This window comes from Hypanus sabinus, chromosome 7 (assembly GCF_030144855.1).
Source record: "Hypanus sabinus isolate sHypSab1 chromosome 7, sHypSab1.hap1, whole genome shotgun sequence".
Taxonomy (NCBI): domain Eukaryota; kingdom Metazoa; phylum Chordata; class Chondrichthyes; order Myliobatiformes; family Dasyatidae; genus Hypanus; species Hypanus sabinus.
Window position 1 is genome coordinate 2,528,600 of NC_082712.1, and position 22,424 is coordinate 2,551,023.

General features: G+C 35.3%; 1 long non-coding RNA gene across 1 annotated transcript; it reads right to left on the minus strand.

The window, feature by feature from the left end:
* Positions 1–235: 235 nt before the first annotated feature.
* On the minus strand, positions 236–22,166 carry LOC132396274 (uncharacterized). Its single transcript, XR_009512928.1, has 3 exons — positions 21,946–22,166; positions 7,180–7,245; positions 236–589 (listed from the first exon to the last, which is right to left on the minus strand). It is a non-coding gene; the product is annotated as an uncharacterized LOC132396274 (long non-coding RNA).
* Positions 22,167–22,424: the final 258 nt, after the last annotated feature.

Consider the following 22,424-nt stretch of genomic DNA (forward strand, 5'->3'; position numbering starts at 1 on the left):
CACTCCCAATTTCCACATCAACCCATTTCCAATGTCAACATCATCCCCATTCACAATGTCCACATACCAAATGACCAAATCATCACAATTTCTGATGTCTATGTCACCTCAATTCACTATGTCCACATCATACCCATTCCCATTGTCCACATCACCCCCATTCCAGATGACCACTTCATCCAAATTTCCATTCATTCATTCATTTTCAATCTTTTTATTGATTTTCAGTAAAAAAATATACAAATCAGAGGAGAAGTTTAGCAAACAGATAATACAAAAGATGTATAAACAGCAAAAAAAAACTATATATTGTCAAAATCAGATAGGTATAATGTTACGCTGTTATAACCACAACCACAAACCACAACGAAAAACCACAACTCCTCTTAACAAATCTTAAAGAAAACGTTGGAAAATTTTAATTAATAAAAGGAAAAGAAAACCCCACTAAACTAAATTGAAACAAAAAAAAAAGAAAATAAAAGAAAGGAAAGATTGGGCAGTCCATTTGAGGATAAAATTAGAGGAAAAAGAAGGAGAGAAAACATCCTTCCGGTCACCTCCGATTCTTCGCAGGTAAGGATTTTCCCTAAAGAGAAGAAAGAAAAATAAATAAATAAAAATAAATTAAATCATATGAAAATATTGAATAAAGGGTCACCAGACTTGCTCAAAATTAAAAGATGTATCAAACGAATGGCTTCTAATTTTCTCCAAGCTTAGACATGCCATAATTGACGAGAGCCAATAAAGAACGGTAGACAGATTAGAATCTTTCCTGTATTACTCCGTTGAACATCCACATCTATAACTTTAGATAGTATTCTAAACACATCCCTCCAAAAATTATTTAAGCTTACACAGGACCAAAACATATGAGATAGAGTAGCCACCTCTGCATTACATCTGTCACAAATAGGGCTTATATTAGGAAAAATATGCGCCAATTTATCTTTGGACATATGGGCCCTGTGTACTATCTTGAACTGAATTAAGGAATGGCATGCACAGATAGATGAATTATTAACTAGATAATAAATTTTACTCCAATGATCATCTGAAAGTGAATGTTGAAGTTCTATTTCCCAAGTGCGTTGAACCCTATCATTAGGCGACATGTGAGCATTCATTAACTGTTTATAAATGATAGCTATTAATTGTTTTTGAAATGGATTAAGCTGAAAAATAGCATAAGCCAAATTTGAAGAGTAGACCATGGGATTATTCAGTAGAAAATCACATTAAAAATTCCTAACCTGTAAATATCTAAAAAAAATGTGTTAGAGATGTCACATTTATCCATTAACTGCGAAAAAGACATTAAACAATCCTGTCAGAACAAATCTAAAAAGGTTTTTATTCCCTTAGTTTTCCATATTAAAAAAGTCTTATCCAGAGTTGATAGTTTAAAAAAATAGAATAAGTATTTCCAGAGAGTAAAATAAAATATTTAATTCAAAAAATCTACTAAACTGAAACCAGATTTTTAAAGTATGTTTAACAACAGGGTTGAGAGCTTGTCTACCTATTCTGGAGAATGAAAAAGGAAGGGGAGCTCCTAATAAAGAAGCTAAAGAAAACCCCATTACCAAATTTTCCTCCAAATGTAACCATGGAGGGCAATCCTGGTTATCTATATCATAAATCCAAAAAGTAATATAACAAATATTAATTGCCTAATAATAAAATCTAAAGTTTGGTAAGACCAGTCCTCCATCTTTTTTTGATTTTTGCAATAAAAGTTTATTCACTCTAGAGCTTTTGTTATTCCAAACAGGACAAAATCATAGAATCTATTTTATCAAAAGATGTTTTTGGAGCAAAAGAGGGAACTGCTTGAAATATATATAAACATTTCAGTAAAATAACCATTTTTATAGCATTAATTTGACCTATCAATGACATCGACATAGGCAACCATTTAGAAAGTGCTTGTTGAGTATATTCAATTAGAGGGGAGAAATTATACTTATGTAGCTCTTTAACATTTTTAGTAATTTTGATACCAAGGTAAGTGAAATGGTTTTTAGCAATATTAAAAGGTATTTGATCATAATAATCTGAATAATCAGAACCAGAGAAAATACTAAATTCCATAAATATAGAAAGCATAAAAGGAATAGATTTCCTATGGTTTGAAGTGTAAGCTAATAAATCATCCACATATAATGAAACCTTATGTAATTTATCCACTCTCTTAATACCCTGCACAGAATTAGAATCCCTAAGAGTGATAGCAAGTGGTTCTAAAACCAAATTAAATAATAACTGACTAAGAGGACAACCCTGACGGGTTCCTCTATATAATCTAAAATAAGGAGACTTTTGATTATTAGTTATAACCGCAGCTATGGTAAAATCAATTTAATCCAGGAAATAAATCCTGGGCCCAAATTAAACCTCTTCAAAACCTGAAATAAGTAAGGCCATTCCACCCTATCAAAGGCTTTCTCTGCATCCAGAGATACAATACATTCCGATTCTTTGACTGAGGGGGAGTAAATGATTTTTAACATTCTTCAAATATTAAAATGTGAGTACTTATTTTTAATAAATCCTGTTTGATCATTTGAGATAACATTAGGCAAAATATTCTCATCTATTAGCTAGAATCTTAGAGAGAATTTTAAAATCTACATTCAATAAAGAAATTGGTCTATAGGATACACATTAAAGTGGGTTTTTTCCTTTTTTAGGAATCAATGAAGTTAATGCCTCAAAAAGTTTTTGGAAGGTTCCCAGAGGATATAGAATCAGGAAATGTTTGATGAAGATGTGATATAAGCATTTCATAAAAACTCTTGTAAAATTCTACTGTATAACCATCAGGTCCCGGAGCTTTCCATAACTGCATAGAGGAGATAGCCTTGGCTATTTCCTCTTGTTTAATAGGTGCATCTAATATATCAATATCTTGAGTCAAGATTTGAGTTATATTTAACCTTTGCAAAAATCTATTCATACTAATAGTTGCTATGAGTGCTGAACAGACCTGATGGAAATGGGGTGCAGAGTTTACCATTCCCCCCCCCCCGAGAACTATGAACTATTGTTATTGCTATGCTGCTAATGAGAGAGAGAGATGAAGCACAGAAGCAGGGACATCTGCTACAGATAAGAGAGAGACACACACACCGTTGATTTATGTATTATGGCTTCTTTGCTGATTGTTTATCTTTCGCTACAAGGACGTTACTTTGCTTGGTAACGTTCCTGAGGAGACAGTAGGAGTGGCCTAGTTTGATGGACATGGTCATTGTGAGTTGATGGATGGCTGATACCCCGTCAGTGGGAATAAAAGACAGGTGTGGGGAGACACCCCTCAGACACACCAGTGGACACTGACCGAGTGTTGTGCACCCACAGGAAGATGGGGGCTTCGAGGACTGAATCAGGAGATCGGTCAACAAAGATCGAAACCAATTGAGAGTGAGCTTCAGTTACAGATGGAAAAATTAAGGTTGGCTGAGGAGAAAGAGAAAAGGGAGCATGAACTCCGGATAAGAGAGAGAAAGGGAGAAGGAAGAAGCTGAAAGGCAGAGAGAGGAAAGGGCAGAGGAAAAGAAGAGGGAGCATGAGCTTCGCGTAAGGAGGCTGGAGCTGGAGGCCGAGAAGGAACAGGAGGAGAGGCAGTTTGAGCTGGAAAAGCTTAAGGCATTGCAGGTAGAGGGCCAGGCAGTAGACCCAAACAGGGAGTTCAGGATTGGTCAGGAGGTTAAGTTGGTACCCCCATTCGAGGAGATGGATGTCGATAGGTACTTCCTCCATTTTGAGAAAGTTGCTATGAATCAGGACTGGCCTAAGGAGAAGTGGGCTGTTCTGTTACAGAGTGTACTTAGGGGGAAGGCTCAGCGTATTCGGCATTGGCTATGGATGAGGCTAAAGATTATGATGAAGTAAAAAGGGCTATACTAAGGAGTTACAAATTGGTTCCAGAGGCATACCGGCAGAAGTTCCGGAACTTGAGAAAGCCCTGGGACCGCACGTATTTAGGGTTTGCCCGTGAGATGCAAATTTATTGTGAGCATTGGTGCACCTCAAAAGGGATTGTTGGAGATTATGACAAACTGCTATAGCTAATGTTGATTGAGCAGTTCAAAGGTTGTATCCCTGAAGGTATGAAGATGTATTTGGATGAGAAGGAGGCAGAGACTCTGTCTGTGACTGCCAAGTTAGCAGACGAGTATTCCTTAACCCACAAGACGAAATTTCCCCCAAATAAGAGCTACCACAGGAATAGTAGGGACGGTAGAGAAAGCCATATAACCATATAACAATCACAGCACAGAAACAAGCCATCTCGGCCCTCCTAGTCCGTGCCGAACTCTTAATCTCACCTAGTCCCACCTACCCACACTCAGCCCATAATCCTCCACTCCTTTCCTGTCCATATATCTATCCAAATTTACCTTAAATGACACAACTGAACTGGCCTCTACTACTTCTACAGGAAGCTCATTCCACACAGCTATCACTCTCTGAGTAAAGAAATACCCCCTCGTGTTTCCCTTAAACTTTTGCCCCCTCTCAAATCACGTCCTCTCGTTTGAATCTCCCCTACTCACAATGGAAACAGCCTATTCACGTCAACTCTATCTATTCCTCTCAAAATTTTAAATACCTCGATCAAATCCCCCCTCAACCTTCTACGCTCCAATGAATAGAGACCTAACTTGTTCAACCTTTCTCTGTAACTTAATTGCTGAAACCCAGGTAACATCCTAGTAAATCGTCTCTGCACTCTCTCTAATTTATTGATATCTTTCCTATAATTCGGTGACCAGAACTGTACACAATATTCCAAATTTGGCCTGACCAATGCCTTGTACAATTTTAACATTACATCCCAACTTCTGTACTCAATGCTCTGATTTATAAAGGCCAGCGTTCCAAAAGCCTTCTTCACCACCCTATCTACATGAGACTCCACCTTCAGGGAAGTATGCACTGTTATTCCTAGATCTCTCTGTTCCACTGCATTCCTCAATGCCCTACCATTTACCCTGTATGTTCTATTTGGATTATTCCTGCCAAAATGTAGAACCTCACAATTCTCAGCATTAAACTCCATCTGCCAAAGTTCAGCCCATTCTTCTAACCGGCATAAATCTCCCTGCAAGCTTTGAAAACCCACCTCATTATCCACAACACCTCCTACCTTAGTATCATCGGCATACTTACTAATCCAATTTACCACCCCATCATCCAGATCATTTATGTATATTACAAACAACATTGAGCCCAAAACAGATCCCTGAGGCACCCCGCTAGTCACCGGCCTCCATCCCGATAAATAATTATCCACCACTACTCTCTGGCATCTCCCATCTAGCCACTGTTGAATCCATTTTATTACTCCAGCATTAATACCTAACGACTGAACCTTCTTAACTAACCTTCCATGTGGAACTTTGTCAAAGGCCTTGCTGAAGTCCATATAGAATACATCCACTGCCTTACCCTCATCAACATTCCTCGTAACTTCTTCAAAAAATTCAATAAGGTTTGTCAAACATGACCTTCCACGCACAAATCCATGCTGGCTACTCCTTATCCGATCCTGTCTATTCAGATAATTATAAATACAATCTCTAAGAATACTTTCCATTAATTTACCCACCACTGATGTCAAACTGACAGGTCTATAATTGCTAGGCTTACTTTTTAAACAATGGAACCACACGAGCAATACACCAATCCTCCGGCACAATCCCCGTTTCTAATGACATCTGAAAGATCTCCGTCAGAGCTCCTGCTATTTCTACGCAAACTTCCCTCAAGGTCCTGGGGAATAACCTGTCAGGATCCGGAGATTTATCCACTTTTAAATTTCTTAAAAGCGCCAGTACTTCCACCTCTTTAATCGTCATAGGTTCCATAACTTCCTTACTTGTTTCCCACACCTTACACATTCAATATCCTTCTCCTTAGTGAATACCGAAGAGAAGAAATCGTTCAAAATCTCTCCCATCTCCCTCGGCTCCACACATAGCTGACCACCCTGATTCTCTAAGGGATCAATTTTATCCCTCACTATCTATTTTATCTCCAAACACATAAGATTGACTTTTCAATTTAAGCAAATTTCTTTCAATAGGATAAGTTAATAATAAATTATATTGTGATTGGAGTTCAGCTCTTTGTTTAAATAAATCAATGTTAGGAGAGATTGCATAAATATTATCCAAGTCTTTAATTTGTTCGGAATTCTTATCTAACTCTGTTTTCATCTGTTAAACTTAGCTGAATAGGAGATAATCTGATCATGCAAATAAGCTTTAAATGCATCCCATATAATCAATTTTGACACATCTCCCAGATTATTAAAAAGAAAAAAATCTTTTATCTGCGTCTCAATAAATCTGACAAAGTCCAGACTTTGTAATGAATTTTCTGGACAACACCAAGGTAAATTTGCAATAACAACATCATTTATTTCAAAAGCTAAGCTTAAAGGCTCATGCTCTGAGAGAGCTATAGCATCATATTCACATTTCTGAACTTTGGACAAAACTCAGGGATCAGCTATAAAATAACCAATTCTCAAATATTTTTTGTAAACATGTGAGAAAAAAGAATAATCTCTATCATTAGGATGTAAATGTCTCCAAATTTCTACCAGGCCAAAATCAATTAAAAAAGAGTTAATAAGTGATGCAGAACAACTCGGAAGCTGCTGAACTCTTGTCAATCAAAGGATTTAAACAACAGTTGAAATCACCACCCATTAACAACATATATTCATTTAAATCCAGCAAAAAAGCAAATACATTTTTTAAAAAAGGATCATCTGCATTAGGTCCATATAAATTAACCAGAACAATTTTCTATTACAAGTTGTTCCTTTAACAATTAAAAATCTACCATTAATATCTGACACAATGTCTTCTTGGATAAATAAATTATTAGATTTAATAAAAAGATACACCCTTTATTTTATTTTGACAAGTAGCGTGAAATTGAAGGCCCTTCCACATTTTAAAAAATCTATTTTGATTGCCCGTTTTGATATACGTTTCTTGAGCAAAAATTATATTGGGTTGGAATCGATTAATGATTTTAAAAGTCTTCTTTTGCTTAATAGGATGATTCTAACCAAGTACAATCCAACTTATAATGTTTATCTGTTTAATTGCCATAAAAATATTTATTTTATTTAACATATAAATACATGCTTACCAGCGCGGTCTAATCAAAACTGGCGGTGATATGTATAACCATATACGAAATATGCATGCTCCGGAACTCCATAATGGGAAAAAAATACAAAAAAGGAAACTACAATTACTCTTACAATTAATCCTATAAATCAAAATTAACCCCAATCCTCTCACCACCCCAAAAAGCCTGAAATTCAGCAAAAAAAGCCGAAATTCATCCAGATAGATTAAAAAAGAGAGAGACTCTGCAAGCTGCTGATTTTATAATAGTGGTTTTAAAAAGTTTCCTTAATTCCTCCCCCCAGTTACAAAAAACATACAGCCCTAAAATAGAAAAGCCCTATAAAGGAAAAAAGTATTTTGCTAAATATAAAAAGCCAAACACTACAAAGCAGCACACCATCATATCAAGTCATGTTAACTGGTTCTTCTGCCCACTTACAGGCCTTGCTTCTAACTGATAGATATGCAATTTAAATATCGATTTACTTTAATGCCTTCCATCACTTTACGGAGCATTATTGTGCTGGAACAATGGACATTGGTGAGGCTGGGTAATCATTAAAACATGGAACAGATTCCCAGCTGAAAGGGTTAACACAAGAGGGCACAATTTTACAATGATCAGAAGAAAGTATAGGGATCTCAGAGATGCTTTTTTTTCATAGACCAGTGGGTACATGGGAAGATCTGCCATGGGTAGTCATAGAGACAGACACAACAAGGACATTCAAGAAACTCCTAAATAGGCTCATTGTAAAAGACGAGTCGAGTTCTCTGCAGGACAAAAGCATTTGATTAGACTGAAAGGTAAACAACACGGGCCGAAAGGCCAGCTTTGTTCCATTTTTCTGTACAATATCTAGCTCCCTATATCTAACATAAAAGTTCAGAGAAAGAAATGTTTATACTTAATCCTTAATTTTTTTTCATTTTTTCATTTTTAGAATCTTTTTATTGGTACATAATCTTCTACAGCTATAAAATGATACAAAACTTCAACAAATTGATATATATACAATTTGATTATTTAAATCGCAGCAAGAGGCAGAGAGAGAAGAGGTAAAAGAAGCTCGGAGAGAAGCTGTTTTTTTAAAACTGATCGTGGCAAAGAGGCCAGACTGCACAGGCGCGTGATGTAGCACACCAAAGGTTTAAAAAGAAAGACCGCCATATACAGTGGCCATCGTCGGAGTGGACTGAGACAGAGTGGGTCGGCTTTGGCTCAATCAGACTTCGGCGAGAACAGGCAGAGGCGCAGTTTGAACGGGACACGACTGCGCAAGTGCGTGAAAGTCAGCCTGTGAGATGAGTGATGCGATTTAAAAAGTGAGCAGAGGCTGAGGACGAGCTTCACTCCAGGTGAGGTAAGGCCAGGTAAGCTCCTTCAATTAATCTAATTAGCTTAGGAGTAGGTAATGGAGGCAGCAGTTAGGGCAGTCGAGTGCTCCGTTTGCAGAATGTGGGAAGTCAGGGCGAGCACAGTTGTCCCTGATGACTAGACCTGCGGAAGATGCATCCAGCTGCAGCTCCTGACAAACCGTGTTAGGGAACTGGAGCTGGAGCTGGATGAACTTTGGATCATTCAGGAGACAGAGGCAGAAATAGACAGGAGTTTCAGGGAGATAGTCACCCCTAAGAGTCAGGAGACAGGTAGCTGGGTGACTGTCAGGAGAGGGAAGGGGAATAGACAGGAAGAGCAGATGACCCCTGTGGCCGTTCCCATCAACAATAAGTATACCGTGGTTGCATCTCTGGCACCTAGACTGGACCCTCAGCTCAGAAGGGAAGGAGGGAAAAGAGGAGAGCAGTAGTGATAGGGGATTCGATAGTTAGGGGGACAGATAGGAAGTTCTGTGGAAGAGAATGAGAATCCCGGATGGTCTGTTGCCTCCCTGGTGCCAGGGTCCGTGATATCTCGGATCGAGTTCTCAGTATTCTCAAGAGGGAGGGTGAGCAGCCAGATGTTGTGGTCCATGTAGGGACCAATGACGTGGGTAGGAAGTGTGAGGAGGTCCTGAAAGGTGAGTTTAGGGAGTTAGGTGCCAAGTTAAAGGACAGGACCACCAGGATAGCAATTTCAGGATTGCTATCAGTGCCATGTACAGGTGGATTTAGAAATAGTAAGATAGTGCAGATCAACATGTGGCTGAAGACATGGTGCAAGAAGGAGGGCTTCAGATTTATAGATAATTAGGCAGTTTTCCAGGGAAAGTGGAACCTGTTCCAGCGGGACAGTTTACATTTGAACTGGAGGGGGACAAATATTCTTGCAGGTAGGTTTGCTAGAGAGGCTCCAGTGGATTTAAACTAGATATGAGGGGGGAGGGGAACCAGAGTGTAGGAACAGATGTATGGGAGAAGGAAAGAAAAGAAGACAGTAAAGTTCTTTGTATTGTTAGAGATAAAAATTTCTTAAATGTATTTAATGCTAGGAGCATTGTAAGAAAGGTGGATGAGCTGAGAGCATGGATTGATGTGGCTATTAGGGAAACATGGTTGCAGGAGGGGTGTGATTGGCAACTAAATATTCCTGGATTTCGTTGCTTCAGGTGTGATAGAATCAGAGGGACAAGAGGGGGAGGTGTTGCATTGCTTGTCAGAGAAAATATTACAGCAGTGCTCTGGCAGGATAGATTAGATGGCTCATCTAAGGAAACTATTTGGGTGGAATTGAGGAAGGGGAAGGGTGTAGTAACACTTATAGGGGTGTATTATAGACCACCTAATGGGGAGCGAGAATTGGAGGAGTAAATTTGCAAGGAGATAGCAGATATTTGCAGTAAGCACAGGGTTGTGATTGTGGGAGATTTTAATTTTCCACACATAGACTGGGAAGCCCATACTGTAAAAGGGCTGGATGGTTTGGAGTTTGTAAAATGTGTGCAGGATAGTTTTTTGCAGCAATACATAGAGGTACCAACTAGAGAAGGGGCAGTGTTGGATCTCCTGTTAGGGAATGAAATAGGTCAGGTGACGGAGGTATGTGTTGGGGAGCACTTCGGGTCCAGTGATCACAATCCCATTAGTTTCAATATAATTATGGAGGAGGATAGGACTGGACCCAGGGTTGAGATTTTTGATTAGAGAAAGGCTAACTTTGAAGAAATGCAAAAGGATTTAGAAGGAGTGGATTGAGACAATTTGTTTTATGGGAAGGATGTAATAGAGAAATGGTGGTTATTTCAAGGTGAAATTTTGAGGGTACAGAATCTTTATGTTCCTGTTAGGTTGAAAGGAAAGGTTAAAAGTTTGAGAAAGCCATGGTTTTCAAGGGATATTGGAAACTTGGTTTGTAAAAAGAGAGAGATCTACAATAAATGTAGGCAGCATGGAGTAAATGAGGTGCTCAAGGAATATAAAGAATGTAAGAAGAATCTTAAGAAAGAAATTAGAAAAGCTAAAAAATACGAGATTGCTTTGGCAAGTAAGATGAAAATAAATCTAAAGGGTTTCTACAGTTATATTAATAGCAAAAGGATAGTGAGGGATAAAATCGGTCCCTTAGAGAATCAGAGTGGACAGCTGTGTGTGGAGCCGAAAGAAATGGGGGAGATTTTGAACAATTTATTTTCTTCCGTATTCACTAAGGAGAAGGATATTGAATTGTGTAAGGTAAGGAAAACAAGTAGGGAAGTTATGGAAGCTATGACGATTAAAGAGGAGGAAGTACTGGTGCTTTTAAGGAACATAAAAGTGAATAAATCTCCAGTTCCTGACAGGATATTCCCTAGGATCTTGTGGGAAGTTCGTGTAGAAATAGCAGGGGCTCTGACAGAAATATTTCAAATGTCATTAGATACAGGGATGGTGCCAGAGGATTGGCGTATTGCTCATGTTGTTCCATTGTTTAAAAAGGGTTTTAAGAGTAAACATAGCAATTATAGGCCTGTCAGTTTGACATCAGTAGTGGGTAAGTTAATGAAAAGTATTCTTAGAGATGGTATGTATATCTATCTGGATAGACCAGGTCTGATTAGGAACAATCAACATGGATTTGTGCGTAGAAGGTCATGTTTGACAAATCTTATTGAATTTTTTGAAGAGGTTACTAGGAAAGTTGATGAGGGAAAAGCAGTGGGTGTTGTCTATATGGACTTCAGTAAGGCCTTTGACAAGGTTCCACATGGAAGGTTAGTTAGGAAGGTTCAATCGACAGGTATTAATATTGAAGTAGTAAAATGGATTCAACAGTGGCTGGATGGGAGATGCCAGAGAGTAGTGGTGGATAAATGTTTGTCAGGTTGGAGGCCGGTGACTAGTGGTGTGCCTCAGGGATCTGTTCTGGGACCAATATTGTTTGTCATATACATTAATGATCTGGATGATGGGGTGGTAAATTGGATTAGTAAGTATGCAGATGATACTAAGGTAGGTGGTGTTGTGGATAATGAAGTAGGTTTTCAAAGCTTACAGAGAGATTTAGGCCAGTTAGAAGAGTGGGCTGAAAGATGGCAGATGGAGTTTAATGCTGATAAGTGTGAAGTGCTACATTTTGGTAGGAATAATCCAAATAGGTCATACATGGTAAATGGTAGGGCACTGAAGAATGCAGTAGAACAGAGTGATCTAGGAATAATGGTGCATAGTTCCCTGAAGGTGGAATCTCATGCGGATAGGGTGGTGAAGAAAGCTTTTGGTATGTTGGCCTTTATAAATCAGAGCATTGAGTATAGGAGTTGGGATGTAATGTTAAAATTGTACAAGGCATTGGTAAGGCTGGGGGATGTCACGTGATGACATAGGATTGAGATGTGGAAATCCAGCTCTCCCGTAAAAAACCAGTAAAATAATGTTTAAGTTAAGAAAAGTTAGTAAATACTTTCTAAAAGTTACTTATAAACTACTCAGGATTGTCCCAAGATATGCCTCATAAACAGAAGCAGAAGATAACTACTACTTTGAAGACAACACAAGTTGGAAAAGAATCAAGGCCGGCTGCCATGAAAGAGCCTCGGGCTCAAGTGCATTTTACCTCCGGCGATACAGAACAGGAAACTGCGGCAACATCAACCATCTCCAAAAAAAAAGAGCAACAGGAGTTGCGCATGCGTGAAGGAAAGGGCATGTGCAAACACGAGCAACTTAAACTACAAATCCCAGCTACGATCAGAACTGAAAGTGAATCTGAGATAGATTCAGATTCTCTGGATAAATCAGACGAAGATGAAGAGACAAAGAAGAACAACAGGAAGAGGTTGGAGGTGAAAGTTTTTCTGGAGACATAAGAAAAACTTTGGTGCAAATAATGCATGAATTAAAAGCATTAAAAGTAATAAAAAGATTTTAAAAATATGAAGATTATGTTTGATAAAATGATGAAAAGACAGGACAAAATCATTAAGAAAATTAAAAACTTGGAAGAAACAACGGGAGACATCAATGATAGAATGAATAAAATGGAAGATAATATTTCTGCCTGGTCATCAGAAAGAAAACAGTTGTTGGAAAAAGTGGACGTGCTTGAAAATTTTAGCAGATGAAATAATATTAAGATTGTTGGACTTAAAGAAGGTATAGAGGGAGAGGAGCCAATAAATGTTTTTCAAAAATGGATCCCGGAAAATTTGGAAATGGAAGAAGGAACCCAGTTAATTGAAATTGAAAGGGCTCACAGAGCCTTAAGATCAAGACCTCAAGTTGATCAAAACCCACGATCAATCTTGATAAAATGCTTAAGATATCAAGATAAAGAAAAGATCCTGAAGGCGGCTGCCCAACGTGCCAGAAAGAGAAACGGGCCATTGATGATAGAAGGGAAAACAGTTCTTTTCTATCCTGATATGTTATGACCTTTTGAAGAGAAAGAAGGAATTTAACCCAACGAAAAAAGTTTTATGGGAAAAGGGTTATAAATTGATATTGCGTCACCCAGCAACCTTGATGTTTTTTTTGGATGACGGACAAAGAAGATCTTTTACTGATTATCAAGATGCGGAAGAGTTTGCACAAAAACTCCCAAATATTCGCTAACCACAGCCAAAGATTTAAAAGTGAAATGGATTAAAGATGAAGACAGGTACAGTGAATGGAACTGATGGACATTTAAGGACAGAAGAATATTTAAATATATTCTTAATTATATGATACACAGGGAGAAAGGTAAAAATTTGAGAAATATTAATCAAGAATAGTGATATTATTTTTTCTTCTTTTTTATATTTTTTTATGTTACGGGGGAGCTGGGGGAACTTTGGATTGATTGCTATGGGATTCACGTGTATAATCATGGTGATTGCCATGACCCATACAATGGAGGGGGGTAATTTTGTGTTTTTTTATCCACAACATTAGTAGGGGGGGTATTTTGTTACTTTTTTCTTTATAATCTATTTTTCTTCTATCTTTTTCTTTGCCTGGATGATCGGGGGGAGACACATAGCAACATGGAGAATTTTTAAAAGATTCCCCAAGGTACTATGAAAGTTGAAAGATTAGGTACTATAATAGATCAGAGTAACCCTGTTAAAAATAATGACTAATTTACTGAATTTTCTAAGTTTTAACGTTAATGGGCTTAATGGACTGGTGAAAAGAAGAAGAATTTTAACATACATTAAGAAAATGAAAATAGATAAAGCTTTTTTTACAAGAAACACACTTAACAGAGATAGAACATCAGAAATTAAAGAGAGATTGGGTCAGAAATGTTATTGCAGCTTCATTTAATTCAAAGGCGAGGGGAGTTGCAATTTTGGTTAATAAAACTCTACCAATTAAAATACAAAATGTATTAATTGATTCGGTGGGGAGATATGTAATTATATATTGTCAATTTTTTTCAGAACTATGGACTCTTATGAATATTTATGCACCAAATGAAAATGATGTAAAACTTATACGAGGCCTTTTTGAATTTGGCTGACACACATGACAAAATATTAATAGGTGGAGATTTTAACTTTTGTCTAAACCCAGTTTTAGATAGGTCAACAAAGGTTGTTACAAAATCAAAAATAGCAAAATTAACTTTATCATTGATGAAAGATTTTAATTTGATTGATATATGGAGAAGAATTAATCCAAAAGAAAGAGATTATTCATTTTATTCAAATAGATGTAAAACTTATTCAAGGATAGATTTTTTCTATTATCAACGAATATTCAAGACAGAGTGAAAAATATGGAATATAAAGCAAGAATATTGTCAGATCATTCCCCCTTGATAATGACAATGATAACGATGGATAAAGAGGAATCAATTTACAGATGGAGATTTAATTCAATATTATTAAAACATCAAGATTTTTGTGATTTCATGAAAAAGCAGATTTTTTTTAGATACAAATTTACATTCAGTTGATGATAAATTTATATTATGGGAAGCAATAAAGGCATATTTGAGAGGCCAGATAATGTTACACTTCTAAAATTAAGAAGGAATATATGGTAGAAATAGATCAATTGGAAAAAGAGATTACAAAATTAGAAAAAGAATCTCAAAGATATATGACAGAAGAAAAACGAAGACAACTTGTTAACAAGAAGTTACAATATAATACACTTCAGACATACTGAACAGAAAAAGCAATTATGAGTACTAAACAGAGATATTACGAACTAGGTGAAAGATCACACAAAATTCTTGCTTGGTAGTTAAAAACAGACCAAACTTCCAAAACGATAAATGCAATTAGAACAAGTGTAAATAAAATTACTTATAAAACTTTAGAAATTAATGAAACATTAAAGAATTTTTATTCTGAACTGTATCAATCAGAATCACAAAATATTAATGTCAAGATAGAAAGGTTTTTATCACAAATAATTCTTCCAAAATTGAATTCGGAAAAACAGAAGGGATTAGATGTGCCTTTTACATTAAAAGAAGTCAAAGAAGCTCTAGGATCACTTCAGAGTAATAAATCCCCCAGGAGAAGATTGTTTTCTGCCCGAATTTTACAAAAAGTGTAAAGATTTACTAATTCCTCCTTTTATGGAGTTAATACACCAAGCGGAAAGAACGCATAAACTTCCTGAATCTTTTTCGACAGCTATTTTAATAGTATTGCCAAAAAAAGATAGAGATCTTTTAAATCCAACATCATATAGGCCTACTTCTTTGTTGAACATGGACTATAAAATAATAGCAAAGATTTTATCTAATAGATTATCTAAATACTTAACAAAATTAGTACATATGGATCAAACAGGATTGATCAAAAATAGACAATCAGCAGATAATGTAACCCGGTTACTTAGCATAATTCATTTGGCACAAAAGAGGGAGGAAATGAGTGTGGCAGTTGCCTTAGATGCAGAAAAAGCATTTGATAGATTGGAATGGGACTTTTTATTTAAGGTATTGGAAAAATATGGATTAGGAGTATCTTTTATAAAATCGATTAAAACCTTAAATACTAATCCCAAAGCTAAAGTAGTAACAAATGGTCAAATTTCAACATCATTTCAGTTAACAAGGTCAACTAGACAAGGTTGTCCATTATCACCTGCTTTATTTGTGTTGGCAATAGAACCATTAGCTGAATTAATTAGAACAGACCCAGATATTATGGGTTTCAGAGTTAACCAAGAGGAATACAAGATTAACTTATTTGCTGATGATATTCTGCTTTATTTAACAAACCCATTGTATTCATTGCGTAAATTATCTTCTAGATTGGAAGTATATGGGAAAATATCAGGTTATAAAATAAATTGGGATAAAAGTGAAATTTTACCCCTTACTAAAGGAGATTATAGTCAATGTTGATTAATAACTCAATTTAGATGGCCGATAAATGGTATGAAATATTTAGGTATGAGAGTTGGTAATGATATAAAGAATTTATATAAATTAAATTACTTACCATTATTGAAAAAATTCAAGAAGATCTTGATAAATGGATGCTGTTACCAATAACATTAGTAAGTAGAGTAAATGCTGTAAAAATGAATATATTCCCTAGATTACAATATTTATTCAAAATACTACCAATACAATTACCGCAGAAGTTTTTTCAAGAGTTAAATAAATGTGTGAGGAAGTTCCTTTGGAAAGGTAAGATGTCAAGAATATCGTTGGAAAAATTGACATGGAAATTTGACCTAGGAGGTTTACAACTTCCAAACTTTAAGAATTATTATAAAGTAAATCAACTTAGATTTATTGCATCTTTTTTTGATGAAGATAAGCCGGCATGGATTAGAATAGAACTAGATAAAATAGGAAAAAATATACCAGAAGATTTTATATATAAGTGGGAATCTAAATGGATATGGGAAAAGAAAGAATCTCCTATATTAAAACATTTGATTGATTTATGGACTAAGATAAATGTTGACGATGAGATAAAGAAATCTTTATCAGCAAAGAGACCTTTAATTCAAAATAAACTTATTCCTTTTACAATGATAACCAACTTTTATACAACTAATTTCAAAAAGGGATTAGATATATAGGAGACTGTTTTGAAGGAGGTATATTGATGTCATTTGATTAATTGAAGAATAAATATAAAATACCAAATAACACTTTTTCTGTTATTTCCAATTAAGGGCTTATTTAAGAGATAAACTGGGTCAAACAATGTTATTGCCAAAACCTAATGAAATAGAAACTTTAATTCAAAAAGGAAATATTAAAAAATATATTTCTTGTATGTATAGTTTGATTCAAAAAGGAATTCATAAGTCAAGACAAAAATGGGAAACTGATTTGAATATTAAAATTGAAGAAACAATTTGGTCAAGACTATGTCTTGACAGTATGATAAATACAACAAATGTCCAGTTAAGATCAGTGCAATATAATTTTTTACATCAATTATATATTACACCACATAAAATAAATAAATTAAACCCAAATTTATCTGATCAATGTTTCTGATGTAATCAAGAAACTGGTACTTTTTTACATTCTACTTGGTCTTGTTTTAAAATTCAACCTTTTTGGACAAATTTAAGAGTTTTACTGGAACAAATTATTGGAATACAACTTCCACATAACCCAATATTATTTTTACTAGGCGATATTGAAGGGATAAAACCGAAACCCAAATTGAACAAATATCAGAAAGAATTTATAAAAATTGCATTGGCAGTAGCCAAAAATGCTATAGCAGTTACTTGGAAATCGGACTCATACTTAAGTATAGATCGTTGGAAGAATGAAATTTTCAGCTGCATTCCACTTGAAAACATTACTTATAATTTAAGAGATAAATATGAAATATTTCTGAAAATTTGGCGCCCTAATTTACAAAAGATAGGATTAAATATATAGGTGCTCCGAAGATAAAATTACTGGTTATCTGGGGAAAGAAATAAATATATATACTAAAGCTATTATTAACTCCGTGGAGCATGTGGGGATCTTCCGATATCCAGGCATTCTTTCTTTCTTTCTTTTTTCTTTTCTCTCTCTTTTTTTTCTCTTTCTATAGGGATATGTTAAGGGGGAAGGGGTTAAGGGGAGGGGGGGAAGGGTTGATAATTTTTTTCTTTTTTCTTTCTGTAACCATTTGAAAACTCAATTTTAAAAAAGGCATTGGTAAGGCCAATTTTGGAGTTTTGTGTACAGTTCTGGTCACCGAATTATAGGAAAGATATCAACAAAATAGAGAGAGTACAGAGAAAATTTACTAGAATCTAAGTTACAGCACCTAAATTACAGGGAAAGGTTGAACAAGTTAGTTCTTTATTCTTTGGAGCATAGGAGGTTGAGGGGGGACTTGATAGATTTATTTAAAATTATGAGGGGGATAGATAGATTTGACATGGATAGGCTTTTTCCATTGAGAGTAGGGGAGATTCAAACAAGAGGACATGAGTTGAGAGTTAGGGGGCAAAAGTTTAAGGGTAACACGAGGAGGAACTTCTTTACTCAGAGAGTGGTAGCTGTGTGGAATGAGCGTCTAGTAGAAGTGGTAGAGGTAGGTTCGATATTGTCATTTAAAGTAAAATTGGATAAGTATATGGACAGGAAAGGAATGGAGGGTTATGGGCTGAGTGCAGGTCAGTGGGACTAGGTGAGAGTAAGCGTTTGGCATGGACTAGAAGGGCCAGGTTGGCCTGTTTCCATTCTGTAATTGTTATATGGTTAATAAAGCTGAAGAGAGAAAAAGCTAATTGTAATACATGAAATTGAAAAAAAATAATTTCTATGTAAGGAAAAAAAGGAAAAAAAGAGAATCCCTACTAACTAAAAAAAACACTAACTGCAAAAAAGTGGGGAAAAAACCCATTAGGAATCAACCCCTGAAGAAATACGTCTTTCCATCATCCATATATATAAAGAGAAAGAATCATCAACCACCAGTTCATGTTTATATAGAATAAGACTGGAAGGAAACCATATAAATTAATTCAAATTAAATGATAATATTTGGCAAAAGAGCCCCAACTTGTCTCAAAATTGAATTGAGAATCAAAAGTTCTACTTCTAAAGGAACTACATTAGCTTTATAAAGATCTTTATATTCTTTAGTAATTATAATACCTAAATATTTAAAAGAATTAACAATTCTAAATGGAATATCATTATATAAAAAACAGGGGCAGATAATGGAAACAATTCACTTTTATTCAAATTAACTTTATATCCTGAAAATTTACCAAAATCTATTAGTGTTTACAAAAGATTAGGAATTGATTCCTCAGGGTTTGAAATAAAAATCAAATGATCATCTGTGTAAAGAGAAATATTATGTATGGTTCCATTCATAGAAATACCATAAATATTTTTGGCTTCGCGGAGTGTTCTGGCCAAAGGCTCCAGTACGAGATTAAATAATAAAGGGCTTAATGGACATCCCTGTCTAGTACCACATGAAAGTGAGAAAAAAGAGGACCTGAAATTATTAGTAATAACTGTGGCAACAGGATTCTTATAAATCATTGGAATCCACCTATTGAAATTATTACCAAAACCAAATTTTTCTTATACTTTAAACAAATATGACCACTCAACTCTATCAAATGCCTTTTCTGCATCAAGAGAAATAACACATTGGGGTTCCTTAGATAATGATGAATATATAATGTTCATCAATCTCCGAACATTGGAGAAAGAGTAATGGCCTTTAATAAAGCCTGTCTAATCCATAGAGATGATTTTAGTTAAAACATTTTCCAAGCAGTTGGCCATTATCTTAGAGAGAATTTTTGCATCCACATTTAACAGGGAACTAGGTCTATATGATGAACATTCAACAGGATCTTTATCTTTCTTAAGGATTAAGGAAATAGAGGCTTCATAAAAGGAAGAAGGTAAACTACCCTTCACAAAAGATTCATGAAATATTTCCAAAAGATACGGAGAAAGTAATCTTTCAAATTTTTTGTAAAATCCTACCGAATAACCATCAAGTCCAGGAGCTTTACCTGATTGTATTAATAACATAACTTTCTGAATTTCATGCTCAGTAATTGGAGCATCAAGCATCTGTTGTTCTTCAACAGAAATTTGAGGAAATTTAATCTTATGTAAAAAAGCCTCCATTTTGGAGGAATCTGCAGGAAATTGAGATCTATAAAGATCAGAATAAAAATCCTGAAAAATATTATTGATGTCTTCATGGTTACTTGCTATATCTCCAATATTTTTTCGAATCTTTAAAATTTGTCTTTTAGCTCTAGCTGCTCTTAGTTGGGAAGCTAAGAGCTTATTATTTTTCTCCACAAAAATATAAAATTGACTTTTCAATTTAAACAAATATCCTTCAATAGGATATCGAATATATAATTATATTTATAACAAATTATAATTATAACAAATTATATTGTGTTTGTAATTCCACTCTTAAACAAAACAACATTTGCAGAGGTTTCATTGATTTTATCTAATTCCATTCTTGTCTGTTTCTTCAGTTTAGTTATATACGAAATAATCTGACCATGTAGATAGGCTTTTAATGTATCCCAGGTTACTAACTTTGAGACATTTCCTGTATTATTAGAGAGAAAAAACTTTTATCTGAGTTTCAATAAACACAACAAATTCTGAACTTTGTTACAAGTGTTCTGGTAGAAGAAACATCTTTCAGTTCAAATATTAGGTTTAAAGGGGCATGATCAGAGATAACAATTGCATCATGTTCACATTTCTGAACATTAAGTAGAAGTCGAGGGTCGACTATAAAATAGTCGATTCTCGAATATTTATTATGAACATGTGAGAGAAAAAGTATTCTCTATATCTAGGATGCATATGCCTCCAAATTTCAATTAAGCCGTAATTAATTAAAAAGGAATTAATAAGTGATGCAGAACGATTAGGGAGTTGATGTTTGGGTAATGACTTATCTATTAAAGGATTTAAACAAGTATTAAATTCACCCCCATTAATAACATATGTTCATTTAGATCAGGTAACAGAGCAAAAACATCTTTAAAAAATAAGGGATCATCAACATTTGGTCCATAAATATTAACCAAAATCATTTTCCTATTAAAAATTATTCTTTTAACAATCAAAAATCTACCATTAATATCGGCTAAAATATCCTCATGATTAAAAGGAATATTGGAATCAATAACAATAGAGACACCTCTAATTTTACTCTGAGAGTTTGCATGAAACTGAGAATCCTTCCGAAATTTTAAAAATCGATTTTTATCACATAACCTGATATGCGTCAGGTTATTTCAGGTTGGAATCAGTTAATAGTTTTAAATGTTTTCTTGTGCTTAATAGGATGATTCCAAACACGGACATTCCAACTTAAAGCACTTAACTGTTTAGATATCATCATGAGACTTTGTATCTAAAAATAGTTAGACGCATGTCAGGATAAGGTAGTTGAAAATGGCGGAGATAAACAACTGCAATAATAATAATTTGTGTACACTCCGGAATTCCATAATGGGGATAAAAAAAGAAAAAAACCCACCCAAACTACAAAGCCCGGAAATAAGTCGATATCAATCGACGCAAGCCCCAAAGAAAGCATAAAAAAGTGAATATAAACTCCACCTACCTGAATAAAAAGTAAAAATGAAAAAAGTAATCTCTGTCTGCCTCTACTGGACATAATCTCGTTCCAGTTGACATATAACTCAATATAATTAAGTTGGGAGGAACAGTGTTTTTTTGTAAAAAAAAGACCTTCAATTTTGAGAGTAATCTTCATAACATTAGATAAGGGAAAAAAACACAACCAAAATAATTCTGGAAATATTTGCACAAAAGAAAAACAATCGCCATCTTTAAATTATCCAATCTATCTTTAAAACGTTAAGGAAATCCAGATAATTACTTATAAGATCTTTACAAAAGCATACGGAACAAAAAAACAACTAGTTCATTTAAATGCTACAGAGAAAAAATTCTAGATGGTTCAAAATTATCTACAGTCTTTCAACAGTTCACCCGCTTTGTCTTTTGAGGTTAAAACCATCCAAACCAGTCTTTTTCAGAGATAAAAATACATTTTTAGGTAAAGACTTTCTATAACCATCAAATCTTCCCATTTCATCACTCCTCAAGTCGTGAGACAATCAAACGGTTGTAAATCATTCAAACTTCATGCTTCAGACTCGTCAGGCAGAGAGTTAATAAAACGCAATGCTTCGGCTGTCTCATCAAAAATACCAACCCCAGAATTTTTGACAACAAGCCTTGATTTAGCTGGGTATTGGAGCGATGGGTAGAGATTGTTTTGATAAACTGAACACATGACCGGAGCAAATCCAGCACGCTTCTTAACAATTTCACGTGGAAAATCTTCAAAAAAGCGAATCTCCGAACTTTGAAATTGAAACAACCTTTGTTTTCTTGCGAGCTTAATAATGCAGTCTTTGTCTCTAAAACGAAGAAAACACACAACAATATGCCTGTTTTTACCTTGGTCCAAGAGAGTCTTTGAGCCATTTCAGTCTCCGGCGGCTGTGAACAAGCCTCCGGAAATAGAGACAAACGTTTTGGCAAAATAATCCAGTGTGTCGGCACTTTCTGATTTTTCTTTTAATCCAACAATTCGGATATTCCGACGCGACCGAGCTTCCAGATCGACGATTGGTTGTTGAGCCTTTTCCAAACGAGAAGAAAGGTCAGCCGCATTTCGACTAAGATCGAGGCTCAGAGAGTCAATTCTTTCCTCAAATTTCTCTTTTAGTTGAGTTATTTCAGTGCCGATACAGCTGATTTGAGACTAATCTCTTCACCCAAGGGGGTTCCTCCGAGAACTCGTCAGCTTTTTCAGGCTTTCCGTTGCCTGGGTCCGGGTTCCTTCTGGTGCTTCTTAGGGTAGACATAATTATAACTGTTGTTCTACAGATCCGACTGAATGAAGTTGAAATTTTAAAGTTTGAGTCGGAAAAGGG